Consider the following 21784-nt stretch of genomic DNA (forward strand, 5'->3'; position numbering starts at 1 on the left):
TGATTTTGTAGGCGCTGTGAAGCCTGCTTGCTGTATCTTTCTGTTTTCTCATGTTTTTATATCTTTCACGCTGTGTATCTGGCCTTGCTAACAGTGTCGAACATAAATCAGCCGACTGTAGAGTTACAGTCTTATCTTTCGTTACCATATCGCACCCTCACGACTAGCTGCATCTCTACACCGCCCGAGGAGTCCATCTCACTCCTCCATTGCCCTGTCTTCTTCTCGCACTGTCATAACAGCTTTAATTGAACATTGGGACTGGAACTGCAGCGCTAGCACCATGTTGTTTCTTTGCAGCTGGGAGGTAGCTATATAGATGCAGTTTGGATTGCACCACTGGGGCCTTTTTAAAGGTTAATAACTAAACTAGCTCAGGTAATATTGTTAAAGGATTAGCACACATTAGTTTTTTTTTTTTAACCGTTTTATGACTTTTTTCTCTGATTTCTGTGCAGTTTGGGACTGAAGCTTTAGAGCTTCAGAAGTACTGTTTGCATGACTGTTGTTTTAAATTGTATACATTTTATGAAAACTTTATGCAAGAAACAGACTGAAATCCATTATTTACTTTTCCAGTAAGTTTTGACTGTTAGTGACTGAATCATTGAATCAGTAAGTTGTAGGTACTTGATAATGAATCTGGAATGTTGATGACCGAATTGAAGTTGAGAATGAATCTTAGCTGTTATTTAATAATTGAATCAGTACATTAAGAATGGAACTTAGATGTTGTTTACTTAATCATTGAAACAGTGACTTTAACTTAACAACGGATCTGGGTTCCAAAGTTTTCTCAATGCTAAAAACATTAAGAAACTGTTAACAGCGATGCTAATGATTAAGTGTAATAATACTTTTGAGAAAAAACAACCTTTTACTGTTAAAAGATTGAATGATTGAATCAGTGTGTTGAACTTAAGAACGGATCTGGGCTGTTAATTGCTAAACCACTGAATCAATGATTTAGGATCAGTCCAATTTGTGAATGAATCACTCAGACTTCTTGTGTGAACTGCATTCATATTTTAATTGCAATGATCTGCTATAAAAGAAGGATCAGTTCAAAATTTTTTTCACAATGGCTTACATTTTTGCTTCATACACATACTTCAGAGGGTTGAAAATATAGTGCAATGGATGTGGATCGTCTTAATATGCTTTCATAATCATTTCAAAATGTCTCTTTTTTTATATTGCATAATGAAGTCATATAGATTTGAAATGACATGAGGGTGAGTAATTGATGTCAAACCTCACATTTTTTATGTGAACCATCCCTTTAAGGCAGGGGAAATGGTATAGATTAACATGTTGACATTTGTTGAGATGCAGGCATAGCAGCTCTGGATTGACATTCTATGCTCGCGGAGTTATTGGATTATGAAAGTGACCTGTCAACGTACGACTGACAGCTTTACGGGAAAATCACCACCTAGCTTTATAGCCGCTGGACATGCAGTCACATCACGTCGAGTCCAAAACATTTGGAGTAGAGTTTCAGTGCAGAGCAGGCCGGTTGGCAGGTTAGCGTTCAGTTTGAAAGAGTTTGAGCTCTGGCGGCAAGGGCTAGCGTGCTTATGAAACTCGTATCTGCTGCAATTGCCTTGCATCAGCTTTTAGCGATTATTATAACAGACCTTGACAGGGTTCCTTTCAGTTCCTGGGCTTCTCAAGTACTGTAAGAAGCAGACTACTGAAAGATTAAGACACAGATGTCTTAGATGATTCTTATAGGACCTTGGGAGAGTGTGCGAGATTCAATCTGACATATTTCTCATGTCAAGGCCTGAAGTTACAAGCCCCGAGGTCTTAAAGACGGATCTCTGCCTCAAACTGTGGGACCATCCTCCTCCATCAGCAGATTTGAAGCTGAACAGCCTTGCATGGGCATTATTAGGACAACGTTCACTATGTCAGCAATTCGAGTCCTCCATAATTAGAAATCTGACCATGTTTAAACCAACAGATTCGTTTTTAACTGTTGGGCATCAGTCAGGGCTGGAAAAACGATTCGATTCCAGTCATTCGTAGCCGGTGGTTAAAGCCGAGTGGGGTGATGTGACTGTCTGTTGTTGTTGTTTTGTTTGCATGTAACCAGATGACGCAGGTTCCTTTATCCTTCCCATGAGGCAGACACATATTGCATTTGTTTTGTGCCTCAAACACCATTATGTAGCACAGACTGGGGCTAGTTGTCATTAGGGTTGTAACCCAAAACTGTTTCTTGAAAGTCGACACTTCAAAGTGTTTATATTTACAGGAATTGACTCAAATATTAAACATGCCCTGGGAAATATATTTTGGAGGATAAAGCGTGACAACTAGCCACCGGTCTCTCTGTGTTGTGTTGTGATTGAATTTGAGCTTCATTGTGGAGTTATTTGGACGTGTTTGCTAGCATATACTGCAGTACAGAAGATCTGTAACTTCTATTACAGAGGCTTACAAGATTATGGCTGAGATATATATTATACATTCAGGATGCAACAGCTCAGACAACCACCAATGAATGCATCTCTCTTGATTAAGCAAATGTGCTTGTCATTCTTTTCCACCCACGTTTTATCTACAGTCTCATTGCAGCAACCATCTCCCCAGAGTAAACCGAGGTTAAGTGCCATGCTAAAGTGCACAATAACAACGTAGATCTCACGAACTACTGCTTATGATCCAACTTGTAATATTTGAGTTATCTAATAAGACCCGTAATTACTTCAGTTTCATCATTCCATCTTTAGAGCTCTTTACTTTCATAGAGATGTTTTTCATCTTAAACGCTTTGTGGATTTGATTCAGAACTCATTTTTATTTCATTGCAGTTTAATACTTTGCAGATGGAGCTTTATATTTTAAAGAGAATGTACAAAAACACCAACGTTGTACTAATTATTTATTATCTTGCATAATGGTGCTTCACTTCATTTTCTTTTCAATGATTCATTGTGAAGCTGAAAGTCTTTAAGAATCCCAAATTGTCTTCCAGCCATCACAATCCTGTGTGACACTGTATAAAAATCAAATCCAAATCCACAATTTCACACTTAAGTCTGTTTACCCAACAAACACAAGCTGTTGTATTTGTCGGATCAATCTGTGATGGCAGAGACATTGTGTAGCTGGATAAAAAGAGCTTTTTCTTATCACTGCACTTCGGTTGCAAAGGGCCCATTAGACTTTCATAAACGTCTGTCCAGACAAGTCCAGCGAGTCCTGACTGATGTTCTATCAGATGTGTTGCTGAAACGAACTACTCAGGGGAATTCACTAAAAATGAATTGCACCTGCAAATAGCACCTTCCTTTGTTTGCATCTGATGTCTGCAATAAAGAATTACGGAAATCTGGCAGTGCTGCAATCATGCCCCCATTCTTTAAAAAAATCTAATAATAAAAGTAATCTTTCTATCCATACACTATAGTTCAAAAGAAATGAATACTGTAATCTAGCAAGGATGTATTATATTGGTCAAGAGTGACAGTAAAGGCATTTTAAGGTTACAAAAGATTTCAGTGAAATGTTTCCTTTGAACTTTCTATTCATCAAAGGATGCTTTCCCCAAAATATGAAGCTGAAAAACATTGATAATAATAAAAAATGTTTCTTAAGCACCAAATTAGCATATTAACTGATTTCTAAAGAGTCAAGACTGTCTGCAGAACCTGATTTTGCAGAGTTCAACATCTTTGTGGATCCTGGAACAACACTGTGATTAGCCAATCAGATTTAATGAACCAGTTTATAGTTTGTGTGACGTTTAGGCTTACAGTCAGTGTTTGGTGCTTGTGCAGCAGTGTCATTCATCTATCATTAAATCAGATTTTAAGCATTAATCATGGGTAAAGTTAAGTTTTTTTTTTTAGGTGAAGACTACATTTTTGGATTAAAATATTTTTCCAGGGTCAACAAGCTATGTTTACCTAGGAACACATCGAACTCAGCAAAATCAGGATTTGCAAGACTCCCCACTGAAAATTCCGCTTTGTCATCACAGAAATAAATTACATTTTAAAATGTATTCATATGGAAGACAGTATTTAATTTGTTATTTTTTACTGTATTTTGTTTATAAATGCAACCTTTTCGAAATGCTTCTTTAAAAAATATGGAATCTTACCAACCTAAAACTTTTGAACAGTATTTGAATTCATTTACAGTATATATTTACAGAAATAGTTACACACACACACACACACACACACACACACACACACACACACACACACACACACACACGTATTGGCCATGAGGTAGCAGCAGGAACAGGCAGAAACTGTGCACTTCATTACTGTGACATACGGATAGCTTGATATGGCAGATCATCTCTACATTTTCCATGAACTGACACGTAATATGTCCACACACAAACAGAGCCATACATAACCATGTTTTCCACTTTAATTGGATTCATTTGGCATTTCTCGGAATGTTTTCAATCATTTTGCACCCTTTAACATCATATGCAAAGTTCTTTCACCTCTCTAATGTACCAGATGTCTCAAGGTTGTTTTGCCAGCATGCTTGCATATGTCCCCAAAGGCCTTTCTCGGAATCTGTCTCTTTGACAATGGAGATTATCATAATGTAATTTGATGCTGCTGTGTAACTGAATAGGCTTTTAATGTTTAGCCTGTTGATAATGAGAGTCTTTTCCTAGAACGAGCCCAGGCTTTGCTAACACATCTCACACTGTGTCTGTGAGGCAGCGAGCGTTCACCTCAGATGCAAATTCCACAGAGAAAATTGATGTGTGCCCATCCGCCAAACTTTCCTCTGTTTTAGTTAGAGTCTCGGATGAAGGTAAAGAAAAAGTATAGAAAAAGAAATATGAGATCGCAGCTTCCCACAGCGTTGACTCATTTCATAGACCGAATGCTACTGGAACCCGCTGCACAGTACAGCAATATTTTCTCTGCTTTATTTGCAAGGAGATCCCTGAAAGTGTGCAAACAGAAGCTAGTCCAATAGCAGCTTTATTTGAATCTGGTTTCAGAGTCATTCTGCTGTCTGCCAATCTGGCCTTGAAAGCAAATCTTCTGATTTCCCTTGACTGGCTGAAATGCTGCTCAGGTAGCTCCTGGGACTGAATGAAACAATCAGGCCAATCAGGGCCGTTCAGGATCACGCTGCCATAAATCACACGTGTGATGCCGACCTGCCAAATACTGCATTCATCAGTCTAATGGCCAGGTGAACCTTCCAGATATAGAGTTTGTGAATCACCATATTCATGTATGGACTGATACGGCATTCCGCTTCTTGACCTACTTGCAATGCTGATGCAAAGGACTTGGCTTGGTCTTCAAGTGGTGAGAGGTCAACATCTCAAACAGATCAGATAAAATGAGTGTGCATTGCTGTGTTTCCAAAACTAGTGTGCAGTCTACAGAGGCAGTATTTTAAGCAATCATATACACAATTCATATTAAGGCAGAAATGCATGAACCGGACTCCTCATTGCATTAAAGAAATCGATCCAAAATGGTGGACGATGTGTGAATGATGTTGATTATTTATATTTTAAACTGAAAAGCATGAATACAAATAGTGGGCGATATGACCAAATAATTTAATTCCACAATTACAAATGATATCGTGATATCGTGATATAGGCTCATATTTGCTTTGAAAAAGGTTTTTATGATAGCAACATTTTTGATACCATATATAGAAATTCACACTTTTAGTGTCAATATCTCAAGCTCACTGAAGGTAAGTAAACAGTCAGTGATTAAAATAGAATAGGAAAATAATTACGATCAGTAAATTTAATAACAAATGTTACATAAATTAAAGTTATCAAATGTATAAAAACCCTGCATGTTCTTCACTGCTAAAAAAATATATATTTCTACTTATTGCAATTTTCAAAGTGATTAGTCAAGAGCAGTGAGAGATTTTCTCTCTTTTTTGTTTGAATAACATGAACGATAGAGAGCAAGAGTATTACAAGTATTACAAGTTCCCACAATTTTAACTGCACTTTCCATCTTAAGCCAGTTTCTCTAGTCTTCAGTGGGTTTACTTAAGAAATATACATAAAAACATGGCCCGTTGTTTCTATGTTTGTAATTGTGTCAATCTGGCTGAATTTACCGCATTACATTGTATTGCTTTTTTGGGTTAAAGCAGAGGTCTGTAAGCTTATTGGATAATGTCCAATCAGAAAGTTTTCAGTAAATTTTTTTGTTTTGTTTGTAGCAGTAAAATTAGCTGGTAGTCATTATTAGTTAGAGCATCCAAATTCATCTTTTTCTCTTGAGGGAATTCACTTTTGGAAAAGAACTTAGATACGTGGCTAAGCAAATATGCAGGTAAATGCAGTTGACTTAAGGCTCATTGTGGCAGACCATTTCTAGTGAATATTGAGTATTTGAACTTTGGCTAATATTTGTTTTTCAGGCCATTGTCTGATTCAAACAGTCAATTGAGCCGAGGGAAAATCGATTACTGTCCGACGATTCACAATTGAGACCGTCAAATTAGTCCCAGGCTCTGGGATAGTGAAGACAGTCAGCGGCACAATCTATTGCTTGCAGACAAGATGCTTATCTGAGAAACGCATATGTTCTGGCTCACCTTGCTTCGGCTTTGCGTTTCGAAGTTACATGGTAATCTAGGAGCATCATGACGGTGGGTGTCAGAACATGGAGGCTGGGATCTCGAAAAAAGGAAAGAATGCTTTTATTCTTATAGAGCGAGTACAAGGTCAAGGTGCTCTTGGATGCTATAGTTTCACACATACATCACAGGAAGACGACAAAACACCTGAGGACGAGTGAAGAGGAGTAAGTGAGCAGAAAAGAAGAGCGGACTTTGAAATAAAGCAGCATTCAGTTGCCAGTGTTACAGGCAATGTGTTTTATGTAATCGACTGGCTTTACTTTCAAATGCTATTCAATAAACTTAGGTTAAATTATCATCGAAAAAATCTTAAATGAAAGGTTAATATTTTGGTTTTGGGAGTCCCCAACAACAGGTTCACATGCATGAAAAGTAAAAAAACCCTTTAAAATGTTTATATTATGCATTTTGCCAATTTCCAAATCCAGAATTCTGTGGTGATTGGTCGATTTCGTTGAAAGCAGTGTCTGTGAGATTTTACTGCTCCGAAAGTGTCACCTAGTGGCAAAGAATGAATTAGCATTTTTTTTTTTCATACCAACGCAAAAATCAAGTTTAAATGACGTCAACGTGAAACGGCTTGGGACTCGTTTTAAAAACAAGTTCCAATGTTTGAGTCGACTCTTTCTTTTGAGAGACAATAACTTTATACACGTTGCACTTTTAAAGATTTAAAACTTTGCAGGATGTTTTTATTCACTTAGCGCTGTGTTACACATGAAAGGTCATTTTCAAAATTCCATAATACAATTTTTTTTTTAAGTGATGTATTTTTTAAAAATTGTTTATTTAGGCACTGGCAAATACAACAAAAACCCAAAGTTTAGAAACAACGTGCTAAACAACAAACAACATACTACTAGCACTAACATTAACAATACTAGTTACCTGTTAATCCAAGTATAAAACAATAATATAACTTTATTTTTAAAAGTAAATAAAACACACTAATGTTTTGTAAAACATTAAAGCACATCCAATTATTTATATATTATTATTTAACTGTGTATTATAGGTATTAAAGTAGCACAGTCTTTACTTTTAGAACTGTTTCTACACTGTCAGTTGCAATATATTGTATTTATCCTTTAACTGGCACAATCTTTTATTTTTATCTCTGCTGTCAAAAACGGCACCGAATGAAAATGTTACAAAGGTAGGTTTGTTCTGATTCAATTCCCTCTAAATTCATTTTATGTTATTGTCTTGTCAAGTTAGCGACGTGCATTGCACACTGTCCTAAGCAGCAGAAATAGCTTTGGTGACGACTGTCCTTGCAAGCTAATGCGCGACCCGTTCACCCATCGTGCGTCAATTCGTTTTTGACCTTGTCCCACGCTTGCTCTTGAGGCTTCTGGTTGCATCATAATCAGTTACAGTCTTTTGGATACCTCCGTGCATTCGTTAATAAGGTTAGAATATATTTTGTGGCGTGACAGCGTGAGATATTTGATAAGAGCTGTCTAGTTGGTGTATCTTGACCGTCCAATGAGAAACAATCCTGTCCGGAGTCGGAGCCCGGTGCATTTGCTTTCCTGTCTAGATGGAGCACAAGTTTACTTATGTAATGTACCGTTACAAGCAACACACACACACAGAGTAAATGATAGATATGTGGCTGCTTTATGAGCAAATGCAGCCCTGGGCCCGTAATGAGCTGCAGTATGAGTTTGAACGAGTTCACTGCACAGAGCGACTTTAATGAAACAGTCTAATGACATCAACTCGAGCAGGGAAAGATAAAGATGACATACTGTCCTATAATAATCAAAGTGAACTTCAGTGGTAATGTCAGGCATGAGTTTCTGGGCCTCTTTCTATTGTTGACGCAATGTCAAAGTAGCAGAGTGAAATGTTAATCAGATTACTTTTTTTTTTTTTAAAAGTAACTAGTAAAGTAACGTGTTACTTTTTAATTTAGAAGGATATAACTATGTTACTTTTTCAAATATGTAACGGCAGGTCCTTTGTCACTGACAGCTCTCATGCTGCTGTGTTGAGAGAATTCGGGAGTATGCTTTGTGAACATGACGTTTACTATAGTTCTAGACTGTGAATATGTATTTACTCATCTCCCCTGCACAAAAACAGATTCAGTACTCCTCAAAATGAATCAAATCAATTAAATGCAAAAATGACACATTAGGGTTCATTCATTGTTGTTATTTCTGTATAGTTTAAAGTTAAGTAGTTCTCAAGTAGTGTCATATTCTTCATGTATTTAGTTTGAGCTGTGCCTTCTACCATTGCAAATGTACCTTTCTTAAATTAAAAACAAACAAGCAAGCCCTGCCCAGATTTAAAAAGTACCTAAAAAGCAACGTAACGCATTACTTTCCATAAAAAGTAATTAACAAATTTTGCCAATTTTTTAGGGAGTAAAGCAATATCGAAATGCATTACTTTTGAAAGTAAATTTCTGCAACATTTCTTGTATGAAACAGCAAAAACTTTGCAACTTGTGAATATTTGTCTTCACATCTTTGCAATTGCCGATCTTCTGTTTAATGCAAAACACACCGTATAAATCATATGGGTCATCATGATAGTTTTTATCAGTTTGAATGATTCATAAAAAGCACTCACATACCACTTGAGATCAGCAAAATAGTATTTTTGTGTAGAAAGAAAGCTAGTGGGATTAGTGTTACATGATTCACAATTTCCAAAATTAAACTTTTATACTGTGATCCTTTCTTTGGAATGTTTTAATAATAGACATCACTCAGTGGCTGTCAAACACACTCAACTTGATCTTCTGCTTATGCATCAAATGGTTAATGTGCAAATCCGCTTGCGTAATTAAACATATGGGAACTGTGACTTTTCTGTGGAGTTTTAGCGAATGTCATTTAAATTTCCTCAATTATCGGAGCAGCCACGCTTGGCAGCGCTGTAGTAACTATACCAACCCTCGCCAACGGAGCTATTTGGAAAGCGACCTAGAGTATGTGTGTGCATTTCTGAGCGGCACTTGTGAAAATGAGCTGTAGATGGAGTCCTCAAGAGTGCCGTGATGATAACCTCGCTCAGCTCTCCCCACGTCCTGAATGAGAGCCGTGGAGCTGATGCTGTTGCTTGCTGATGAAGCATAAACCGGCTAAATTATGAGAGACTTAGACCGAATCTATTTACATGAAGACGTGCTTGATGTGGCGAGCAGAAACCGTGTCACAACATTGACAATCTGTTTAATTAACAAGGATTGACGTGTAACCGTAATGGGATGTTTACTACAGTCGTGAGGTTTCTAATCGCCACATGTAATCCATCTGCTGGAGGTTGAAGATGTAAATGTCCGCATTTCTGCACCGCCTACGCTGGTGCCCTTATGTTGCATTTTGTATGGCTTAAACATGCTGCATTGTGACACCTACGTTTCTGTAATTATTACCCATCTGGTGGGCTTTGTCTTTCTGGTGCATGTCTCAGAAGTTCCCCTCTGCTGGAAGGTCAAAGTGTTTTAGACTTTAGTTAAAGCCCATTTAAAAGAAAACAGCATCAATACGGCACATAGAAAATGCAGATCTCTTGTTTTACAGTTACCTGAGATCTAATTGGTGACACAATAAGTATTATATAGTATTGGCTTACACTGGTATTGCTACAGGACTCAGATTTTTCATTGCACATTTGGGTTGTGACGATGAGATTTCCTCACCGGTTAATCGATACGTGACAGCACCGGTAACACCGGTATCATTATCACTTAGAAGTCAACAGGCTTTTCAAAATATTTTAACAGGTGCTTTTGTGTTGCGTTTCGTCTTCCATCATCGCCTTGTCTTTTACACCTCATTCTTCTCGTCAGCCTGCTCGACTGTCGTTCGTTTGATGGGCTGCATTGAGCAGCCACGTTCAGTTTTAATCATCTGTTCTCTCACCAAAACAAATGATTTTTACTATCAAAAATCAAAACAGAATGACGGTGTGGGATGTTGCCACGGTGGGCAAGTGACATAAACGGTTTCGCGGCTTATCACCGGTATCAGTCTAGCGCAGCAAGCCTATTGCACAATAATAGAAAAAGAAATTAAATCAATATAATTTAATTAAATATCCAACACTGTTTTCATGAATTGCTTTTTATAGGCACGTGTTTAAAGTGGAGAAAAAAACTGGAATAAAGTATTCTTTACTCACTAAGGCTACATTTATATAATCATAGATAATGTAAAACAGTTATATTGTGAAATAGTATTATAGCATTATTCATATTATAATAAAAGTAACTATTTTATATTTAAATGTATTAAAAATTAGAATCAGAATTGTCATCATTGCTCCAGTCTTCAGTGTCAATCATGTGCTTAAGAAACATTTTTCATTATTATTAATGATGAAAACACATGTTTCTTAATATTTTTTTTTTTCTTTTGATGGATTCTTTGATTAATAGAATGTTCAAAACAACAGCATCTCTTTAAGTTCTGTTGTGTGAAAATACATGTATTTACTGTCACTTTTCATCACTTTGATGAGGAATAAAAGTATTAATTAAAAACATTTTATACGCTATTTATTCATAAGAATAATTATTATGAGACATTATTATGAATCATTTTCTAGACTAGGTCAGTGGTCAGTCAACTCCAGAACCACAATTATTTCAAACAAACTGACACTGAGTTGGTTTTGCTAATTTAACTACATTCTTCCAAAGATTAATTTGCGTTGGATTTGAATTCGATATGGGCTTTGCACTTTTTTCCACTTAGCATAGATTTGTTTTCCCTGCTGTCTTCGACCTGTCTATTGTATTGGAATAGACTCACCAGTTGTGAACCACAGATCTAGGGAGCGTTACGTTGGGTGCTCCGACACTGCTGTTTTCCCATGTGGCCTTTCTCATGGTTGGAGGTGGCTGATGCTGATGGCCCAGCTGCTGCCTGTGTCTGATTTAACGGCTCGGCTTCAGGAAGTGGCTGCTCATGAGTCCAGGCACGTCACAGTCTCCAGACCAGAGGAAGTTCACTGCTATTCACCACTGATGCCTAAATGAGACTCTTCTGTCCTGCGAGGGCTCTGGCACACACACCTCGCTCTCTCTCTTTCACAATGTCAGATAACAGCACTTCCTTTTCTGAGACACTTCATTCTTATCATTTCCTGCTCCAGCTCTGTGATGAATCACTGTTTTTTCTGGTTAGAGGCCCGGCAAGCTAATTCTTCTTCTCTGACTCCAGACACTTCGGGCCTTCATTTTCTTTCTATTTTGGCTCATTTACGAGAAAATTTATTGTGTGTTTTAATGTAGATGGGCTCTTCCCGAGTGACACAATTAATGGAGGTCCAAGGTCTTTAATTAATCTTCATCTGATCTGATTAACCTGTAAGGACAAAGATAGTGGAGAATGATCAATTCATCACCTAAACGTTCATCCATGAGTCTGTCTATCACTCAGTGTATCATCTTAACTATCATTTATTCATTCAATCGTTCATTTATTCATTCATTCATTCAATCTGTTCTGTTGTTCTATCTATTATTCATTTATTCATTCATTCATCGTCTGTTCACCTTCAATCATGGCTTACTATTATTAATAACGCACATCCGTTGTATTGTTTTTTTTTTTTTTAGTGGCTGTCTATAAGCTGATGTACAGTCACCCCCCAAAGAAAGGTCCTGATCATCCTGATCGTCCTGAGTTTATTTTACGCTAATGACCGACTGTACATTATCTCTTACATATATTAGAGATGTCAGCGGTACTTGAACCAACTGTTATTTTACCAAGAAACCTGGAAAAGGTCTATATACATAATGAAGAAGCGCCAGGCAGAGCAACAAGAAATTCAGCTTTAGCTGCGGTCGACAAAGGTCAAAATAAATGAGAAACATTGTAAAAAGATAAAATATCGCAATCACAGACCGAATGAGATTTCACATAGGACCCCTGAGTCAGCTGAACATGATTTCTCCCATAATTTTTCTAATATATTTTTTTGTGAATTCAGTGTAATCATACCTATCGGGCAGAAGAAGTTCCATCTAAATGGGCCCATAGACAGAACAGGAATATAATTCTGTTGTTTTCCACTGACTGAGACATTTTCCTTTACAATTCAATATGTCATGACAAGTTGCAGATGTCAGGTGAAGTGCTGTACCAAATACTCCCAGCATGCAGCAAAATTAGGTGTGTACGCCCAGAAGTGCTGAGCTATTGCTTTTCGAAATTGATCTGCGCTAACTGGCCGGCCTCTCCATCTCTGCCTGTCCCTCTTTCTCTCTCTCTCTCTTCTCTGTTCCAATCGAACCAGTACTTCATCAGGCGGTCCCGGTCTGCGCCTCAGCGCCGTGACATCACCGTTTCCGATTCTCATGGCGTGTTTGAGGTGATGACTGTGTTTGTGCATTGTAGCATTTGCCTCTTTTTGTGTCGGGTAACACATTCAGTCACATCCACCTGGGAAGGACGACAGGCTTTAAGACGGCCTGCGAATTCTAATGGCTTTATCGGTCCCCTGCAGCTGGCTTTGGCTTTTTCCACCGTATGGTCTCCTCCCACAGCACATTGCATATGCCTCTTCAATTGGGGTCATGGCTCAGGCTGATAGTGAACTGTATTCCTTCCTAACTGGAGGGCTCTGTGCACTGGCCGTCAATCTGGCAACGCGCAGGAGATTGGCTGGTGGTCTTGCTGCGGCTCAGGATTCATTCCACTGGCTTATATTGTGTCATTCTATGAATTAACAATGAAGATTGATGACACCACCACACAACAGCGACAATTAGACCGGGCTTTGAATGCGACTCGGATTGCATATATTGAGGAGCGTGTGCTTGTGAGGTAATCGTGTGTGTAGAATATGTTCCGCGGAATTAAAGTTGGAAGCAAAGGGCTTTTACCCAGTCATAGTTTAATCTTATCAAAGAATGATGTGCTATTCGATATTGTTAAAGCACAATTTTCACACAACTGCTTGTAGTATATTATGTGACTTCAAAACAATATTAATATGCTGAGAGATTTGAAAACGTTAGCGTCACAGATATCCATATCTGTGGGTTTTCATAGACGGTGGGTTTGTTCGGTTTAGCGATTCGACCATATTTCCAATATGATATAACTTTTAGCAACAGTCCACAGATATTTAATGTAATAAAACACAGCAATACGTATAGTACCTATATCAACGTAATAAAAACATCACAGGGTTCACATGTTTTTTAACGCCACTCAGCGGACATTTCTCTTTGAATCTGCGGCAAATTAGGCACATAAAAATGGTGTTGCACAAAAAGTACACAGAGGTACCTATTTTTATGAGACCAGGTTGATATTTAATGCATTAAATAACATTAACTAACAATTAGCAATACATGTGTTTTAGTATATATTAATCTTTGTTAATGAAAAAATACTTCTAGCCTATTCATTGTTAGCCTAGATCAAGACATTAATAAGTGCTTAATTATAACTAATAAATGAGTAATATTCTTGTAATATGCCTGCTAATAAGCAACTAATAGTGTAACCATAAAATAAAGTGTTTGAACATTTTAATACATTATTTTGGCTTTAGTACAATCCAGTGATATATTTTTGTCTTTATGCTGACAATTTTTCACACACAGTATAAAGAGTTCATTATACACAAAAATATACTTTACTGCCTTTATATTTTAGGACAGTGGTTCCCAACCGGTGTGCCGCGGCACTAAGGGGTGCCGTGAGATCTTTTGAGGGTGCCGCCAAAATTTCGGGGAAAAAATTGCACTAACGTCATTCTCTCTTGGCGGGAGATGGGGAGGGAGGGAGGGGACTACCGAGATAGCGGAGAGTAGAGACCTGCAATCCCGCGGGAGTACCGCGGGTCTCGCGGGACCCGACGCAACCCAGTGCGGCGCGGGACGAAATTTGATATGTGAACGCGGGTGCGGGCAGTAAGGTCCTCGTGTGTGCGGGTTGCGGGAGAATAAAATTATTTGCGGGACTCCCGCAAAATGGAAATATCTTAAAATTAAATAGTTAAAAAGAAATAAAGTATTATTTATCTGCTGCACAAAAGCAACACGAACAACTCAAAATAACGTAAATTCTCACGTGGTTCTTGCGAGGAACAAAGACCATAGACCCACACCGAGGCAAAATGTCTGAAGAGCATGACACAGGTGGAGCGCTTAGTGCTACAGATATTAGTTCATTATTAAAGAAAGGAACATACAGAACTACAAAGCCAATCAAAGGGAAATCCGATATTTGGAAATGTTTTTCTATAGTATGTGACGGTATGGAAAGCACCTTCCCTTTGCGAGCTGCGACAAATGCAGCAAAATACTCGCCTACAGCAGCCACAAGTCTGGAGCTTCAGGTCTGAAGCGTCATGTGTGCTCAGTTTTAATGTTTACATGCGGGCGGGAGCGGGACAAAACTTGAATATTGCGGGCGGGAGCGGGAAAAAAATAATCTATATTGTTGCGGGAGCGGGACAGAACCTTGCGGGAGAGGGCGGGAGCGGGACTGAAAAATCTGTCCCGCGCAGGTCTCTAGCGGAGAGTCCTTCTCCACCCCACGGGTTGTGGATTGACGCGTATAACACACGTACAGGACAGGGCGCACATCGAGTCGCCGAGACGATATGCGGGTGGCATTGTCAACAATAAGACCTGATATCAAGAGTTTGTGTTCCAAGCATCAATCACAAGTTTCACACTGAGTATACATGCATGGTGCACTGTGGTCTATTTGTGTGTTTGTCTTGTATCATAGTGTAACACTGTAACTACTTGAATACATTGTGCAACTACAGTAAAACTTGTCACAATTACATATTTGTATCGTAATACTATTTTTTTTATTAAGGCAGAATCAGTGTAAACAGTATTCTCATATCATCTAGGACTAGGTATAAGGTGTTGTTGCATGCAAACTCTCGAAATGAAACAAATAAATAAATAATAAGAAAAAAGCTACGGAGATTTTAAATATCTATTTCCTTATAAGGGTGCCGGGAACTTTTGAAAGGCTTTCCAAGGGTGCCTCAAACAAGAAAAGGTTGGGAACCACTGTTTTAGGACCTGGGGCAGGTTGCATAAACTGCTTAGACTAATCTTAAAAGTTAGTCACTTAATTCTTTTTCTTCAAGACTGTAAAGTCAGTGGTAGACTGGTCTGATTTGAATCTAAAAAGTAAGACTTGGTTAATTGCTGCTGTAACAAGTTCTTAAGACTTAAGTCTTAATATAGAGATTTTGTTAATGCAACTGGACTATGGGTCCGTTGCTACTTTTTAGTATCAGTTTGAAACCTCTTATTTAGACCACTTGGCCTCAGCTTCAATAGGTTTTAATCAATTTTACATGCTGCAAATGTATTTTAGGTAACACTTTAATTTACTGTTACCACCTTATCAGCATGCATATTACTAGATTATTAATCATTTATTAGTGCTAATTAAGCCCATATTAAAGCCTCATTCTACATAAATCTGTTCTACATCCTAACCAATTCCTAAATATAACAACTACCTTCCTAACTCTTAATAAGCAGTAAATTAAGAATTTATTGACAGAAAGTCTTGGTTGATAGCTAACAAGTGTAACCTATTCTAAAGTGTTACCGTATTTTTATTTTGTTGCTTTATTTTTTTCCATGTCTTTAGAAGTGTCTACATGTGTTGGAGGAAAAATCTTAATTGCCTGGATAAAGTGAGATGTCAGTGTTTTTGACAACTGTGAATGAGGCAAAATCAAAACATGCCAGCCGTGAGGCAATAACTTAAATGTTGAGGCCCAGCGGATGTGTCTCCATGTTAAGCCCTGCTATAACTGTGTGAATGAACACCTGTGTCTGCTGGGAAACTCATTAGAAGGTGGAGCGTCTCTGGGATTACAGATGTAGCAATTATTTTTGACTGTGCATTCATTAGTAGTACTAGTGGGCATTAAACATGCAAAGACATCATTATAAAGTATTTGCATTTTATGTTACTACTGTGTCTGCACAGGCTCTTTTTTCTTTGTTTGTTTATTGTGTTGTTCAGCAGTAACTTATGATGGGTTTCTTGGTGGTTTTCAATACTTTCTTTTCCAAAATGGAGAAAGTGGTAAAATCTAGAAACTGGGTTTATACACACACACACACACACACACACACACACACTATATTGCTACATTGGGAAGGTATTCATTTTAACTGAACACCTCTGGTGTGACTTTATATGCAGACCTTGCCTTGAGCCAAAAACTCATCAGCAAACACAAATGACTTATATGGGTAAAGTCATTTTAGACGCTTCAAAAAGTTAGAGGCGTTTGCAACTTTTTTTATTGACTTTACATACGTGTTAAGATGTGTGTGTGTTTGTATGTGTGCATCACTGTGTTAAAACGTGTTGTAGAGTCATTCGAGTAGCGGTACACTGACCGAATCACATCTTTAGAAAGTATGTGTCAAATAAAGCCGTGTTTAATTTTGTCTAATCAGAAATAGCTGATTTCATTGAGACAATGCTAATGTGTTCTGCATGTTTGATAAGAAACAGGCAAATGCGATCCGTTAGATTAACTTTAATCTGCTCTAAATCCCCTTCAAGTGGAACAACAGCATGAATACCAATGTATTATTCATCATGACAACAAGCCAGGATTTTTCCCCCATTACAGCTATTACCTTAATTGCCTTCATACGAGTTTGCTTCTGAGGCCTAATGAACATATCTGTAAATTGAAAATGTTTGATTGGGGAAGCGAAATGTTTACCAGCCAGACAGCCAGTGAATGACATGTTATTCAGTAGATAATACAGCTCCCCCGTCCCGCCCCCGAGATATTTCACGAGTGCTTCTGAAGCTCTTCAATCAGACCTCACATCTCCAGAACCTGCCAAGAAGAATGAGAGCTGATTTTATCTCCAAACCTCAAAGACACTTTCCTTTCAAAGCAGCATTTATGACTGTCAAAGTATATTCATAGAGCTTTCCTTCATTTACCAAGACCACTTGGCATCAAAAAAGCCAATTGAATGGAAGCCATTTGATTTATGAAATCTCTTCGTTTACTAATCTGGCTAAATGGAATTGCAAAATAAACATCCCAACTTGTTCACTCTAGAGCCACCGAATAGACTCTTGATGGTCCCACGCAGCCCCAAGGTGGCGTGGACTTGAATTTTCACCCTGCTTGAATATATCACGGCTTCATTACTTCTATAGTGTTGTGTTATATGGCCTGTTTTCCCATCATCCCACATTGCTGTCTCCTCTCCAGCCCCTCAGCCGTCGGCATAACTTTTTATCTTTTGTGAGTGCAGGGACAGTCGGGATGCTTCATTTACTCTGATGTGTTTCCGCTGGTGGTTCGAGGTATAGAGGATAGTGAGATGAAGAGAGAGAGAGAGAGAGAGAGAAAGAGTCAGTCCCCAGTGTGCTTGTCTACATTGCTGAGTGGGAAGGTGGCACTGCGGGAGAACTGAGCACACAGTCGAACTGTGTCACTGTCTCACTCCTGCCTGGGGGAAAAGGACATGCTTTATGCCTTCAATCTCTTTAAACTGTTTTCATGTGAGAGAATTTTCATTTGATGTATTGGATTGTGTTCGCGCGGTCTGCGAAACTTCGAAATAGATCTGCACCTCTGATCTTTCTGCAGTCAAATTAGAAGTTTTTTGGCAGGAAAAGGACTTTGAAAATGCCGTTTTTGGGAGGACAATTAGGGTTCTCCTTGGAGACCTGACAAAATGTGAAAGATTAAAGACGGTACCTTAGGATACGGTGGTTTATAAATGAAATGATCAGATGGAAGGCTTTTTTTGTTTTAATGACAATTTGCGATTCAGTGTAGAGTATGCTAGCAAAAAAAACGTGCCAGTTTTTAATTCTTTTTAAAGTATCTCATGCTCATCAAGGCTGCATTTATTTGACCTAAGCTTCAGTAAAAACAGTAATGCATAAAAAATATTATTACAATTTAAAATTAGTTTTCTTTTACAGTTTTATCAGCTATTCCTTCAGTCTTCAGTGTCACATGATCCTTCCAATGTGCTTATTATCAGATGTGTTGCTTAAATTTTATTTATTGTTATTATATAATAAAATAATAACAACTACAATTAAAAGAACCACATTTATTCAAAATAGAAATCTTTACTTACAATTTCTTAACATTATTTTTTATCAATTTAACACATAACCTTGAACTTTTCATTTGTGTGTGTGTGTGAATAAAATCAAGTAGGTGTTGAATATACAAAAAGCATTAAATAATCCATATAATATCACAACCCATTTTTTGTCCAATTGGTTAGTCAGATTCTATGTTGACACTGAGTTGGATTGGATGAAAGACTGTTTAGCTGCTATGTACATGTGGGTTTTAAGAGCTGTTATACTGTATAAACTTAGATATTCTGATTAAAAAAAGTGCACTTACATAAGCTTGGCTCTTCAGTTTAGTTTTTTTTATAACAGTTCACAGGTGGGAGCTTTGAGAAATCAGATGGCTGTGATGAAAGCATTAAATGACTGGGTCATCATAAGGAACAGTTATAATCCTCATCTGAAAAAGGGCAAAATTAACAAGCAGCGAGTTTACATTAAAGCTTATATTGTAAATGACATTTACTTTCTCATTTAGCGTTGGCAGTATTGTATAGAGACATGTTTAGAATGCTAACGAGTGTCAGATTTCTGCTGAGGACAAGTAACAAATTAATTTAAATCCACTCGTTATTCACAAAAAGGTGAAACTCTGGCGAGTGATTCGTCTTTAAAAGCGGTGAGATTTGAGGTCGCAAAAAGTTGAATGGCAGGCAGATAAAATATGCACAAAAATATGAGAGCTAGAAAATGTCATGCAGATGCAGTGGAGAGGGAAAAAGATTAAGCAAGGACAATTTGAAAGCAAAAGCTAAATATAAACAGTAAGGAAATGAAATGAAATATTAAACTGTACTATTACTCAGCCTTGCTTATATGCCAGACTCTCTCCGAATGCTAAATTTAAAGTGCTTTTTCTCCAGCATTGATTGTAGAAGGTCATTTTGAGTTACAGAATACATATATTTGTGGTTATGTAACAGCTCCGTGTAAGTGAAAGTTTTAACAGACTTATGAAGTATTTGCATTGCTTGATGGCAGTGCATGCCAGATCCTTTTCAGGGCGGTAATCCAATTTGCTTGTGCCAAGTATTTCATAGGATAGTTCACCCAAAAATAAAAATCATGTCAGTGTTTACTCAGCCGCGTGTTGTTCCAAACCCATACACTGTCATTTTTTTTTTCTTGTGCAAAACAAAAGAAGACATGTAGGAATTTTTCCTTTTGAGCTTGGAAAACAGCCCTATTTTTTAAAATACTTTTTTCTGAAACATTTTTCAGATATTTGTGTAAAGAATAGACTGAAATAAATCATTATGTGCTTTCAATGCAGTATTTGTTTTTTTTTTTACTTTACAGTTGATTTGTTTTTTGGAGCTCTGTATGATAAAAAAAAAAGAAAGAAAAAAGTAATAAAAAAATAAATATTGAATATTTTCCTGTTATGCAAAGGTGAATTTTTAACAGACATTACTCCATCTTTTTTACACAGTTCATAAATCATTATGATATGCTGTTAAGCAACATTTTAATAGTATTTCAAAACATTAGTGTTTTCACTAGTGCTGGGAAAAAAATATTGATTTAATTGATTCTCATTTTTATGAAACAATATAAATTCTTAAATTCCAAGAATCAATTGGTTAGTAGCACCCGTCAGCTTTTCTATTTTTTACTTTTGATATGAAAGTCTCAGATTTAAAATGCTTACCATTTTATTACTGAATTCAAACAATAAATAGTTTTGTCAGATCTCAGTGTTGGCAAGATCACATTTTGTGCTCGGAAACTGGGCTTCTTTAACTGTTACCATGAGTTGGTTTTCATTTCCATGGGTCGAAGCGCACTTGGGCTAGTTTTGAGTTGAAAACCTGGCACCCCTGTCACTAAAGTTCCTCAGTTCAAGAGAAGCGACACATGTCAACTGATCGTCTCTGTTTTAATAACAGTATTAGCATGAAATAAACATCCAAAGGGTATGCTAAAAGAATGAGTAAAGCTTGCCAAAATCCATATCCTGTTTCATGTAATCACTCCAGCAGCGTTTTAGCTGACAAGTCAATACAGCAGCTTGTAAACAAAAGAAGAGTCCGTGTCACATATAACATCACTGATATTCATTATATATTTTTTGATGTCCTTTAATTTGTTTGAATAAGACTGTTTTTATGACAGCCAAAAAAAGTAACTGCCAAGTAAAAAAAAAATTAAAAACTGAGAGGAGAAATATAATTATGCAACTGTTACTGCATTATTATAAAAAAAATGTTTGTTTATAAATCTGTTAATTTTAACCTTCAGCCTAAAACCAACAGACTCTATATTTCACATTATATAGTTACATTAGCTTTAGTTGAGAGTTTGTTTTTTTTTGTGAAAATTTGACATGTACTGTACCTGATATATATAATCCAATCGAAAGCTTGTGAGTCAGAATTAAAACGAATCATGAAATTTGTGTGAAAATGCAGCTCTAGTTTTCACTTGATTTTTGATCAAATAAGTGTAGCCTTGGTGTAAGCATAAAAGACTTTTTATTTTAAACAACTAAAATACTTTCAGAGTTATTCCAGACTTTTAACTGAAAGTGTGTGGTTTTAAAATAACATGCAAAGTAAAGTAAACATTCAAATCAGTTTTTTTTTTTTTCCTTTTTAATGCTTTCAGTGGATGGTTCAGGCACATAGGCATATACCCCTGACTCCCTGTCTTCTCCGACAGGTCTGTTCCCGAGCGCTTCATACGGTGGGTTTAGCTGGACGGGACTCTGATGTGGAGTGCTGCTCTGTAGCTGAGTGCCCACTACTAGACCAGCAACTTCCTGCCCCTCAAGATGGATTAGAGCTTCACGCCTCCGGAGATCAAAGGTATGAGATGTATAGTAATGAGCTTCCACTCTGCTCTTTCCAATCAGAGCAGCACATGCCCATCGTAATGCGTAGTGTTTGTCTTGAATGCACCGTGGATGGCTATTACTGTCCGTTAAATATTTATGAATGTGTCGGAGATGTGAAGGAGTGTTTGATGTGCTTAATTGTACTGCAAAGACATTACATTTTTCAGGGCTCGGAAACAATGATAGACTGCAAACAACGCTCGTCCGCTTCAGCACTTTG

General features: G+C 37.4%; 1 protein-coding gene across 2 annotated transcripts in view; it reads left to right on the forward strand.

Moving 5' to 3' along the window:
* The window catches only part of grik4 (glutamate receptor, ionotropic, kainate 4), a 262123-nt gene that overhangs the window by 48162 nt on the left and 192177 nt on the right, over positions 1–21784 (forward strand). For both annotated transcript variants that reach the window (XM_043259848.1, XM_043259849.1), the window contains exon 2: positions 21390–21535. The gene's annotated coding sequence lies outside the window, so the exon portion shown is untranslated. The remainder of the gene's footprint in view (positions 1–21389; positions 21536–21784) is intronic.

The sequence above is a fragment of the Puntigrus tetrazona genome, chromosome 15 (genome assembly GCF_018831695.1).
Source record: "Puntigrus tetrazona isolate hp1 chromosome 15, ASM1883169v1, whole genome shotgun sequence".
NCBI classification, from domain to species: Eukaryota; Metazoa; Chordata; class Actinopteri; order Cypriniformes; family Cyprinidae; genus Puntigrus; species Puntigrus tetrazona.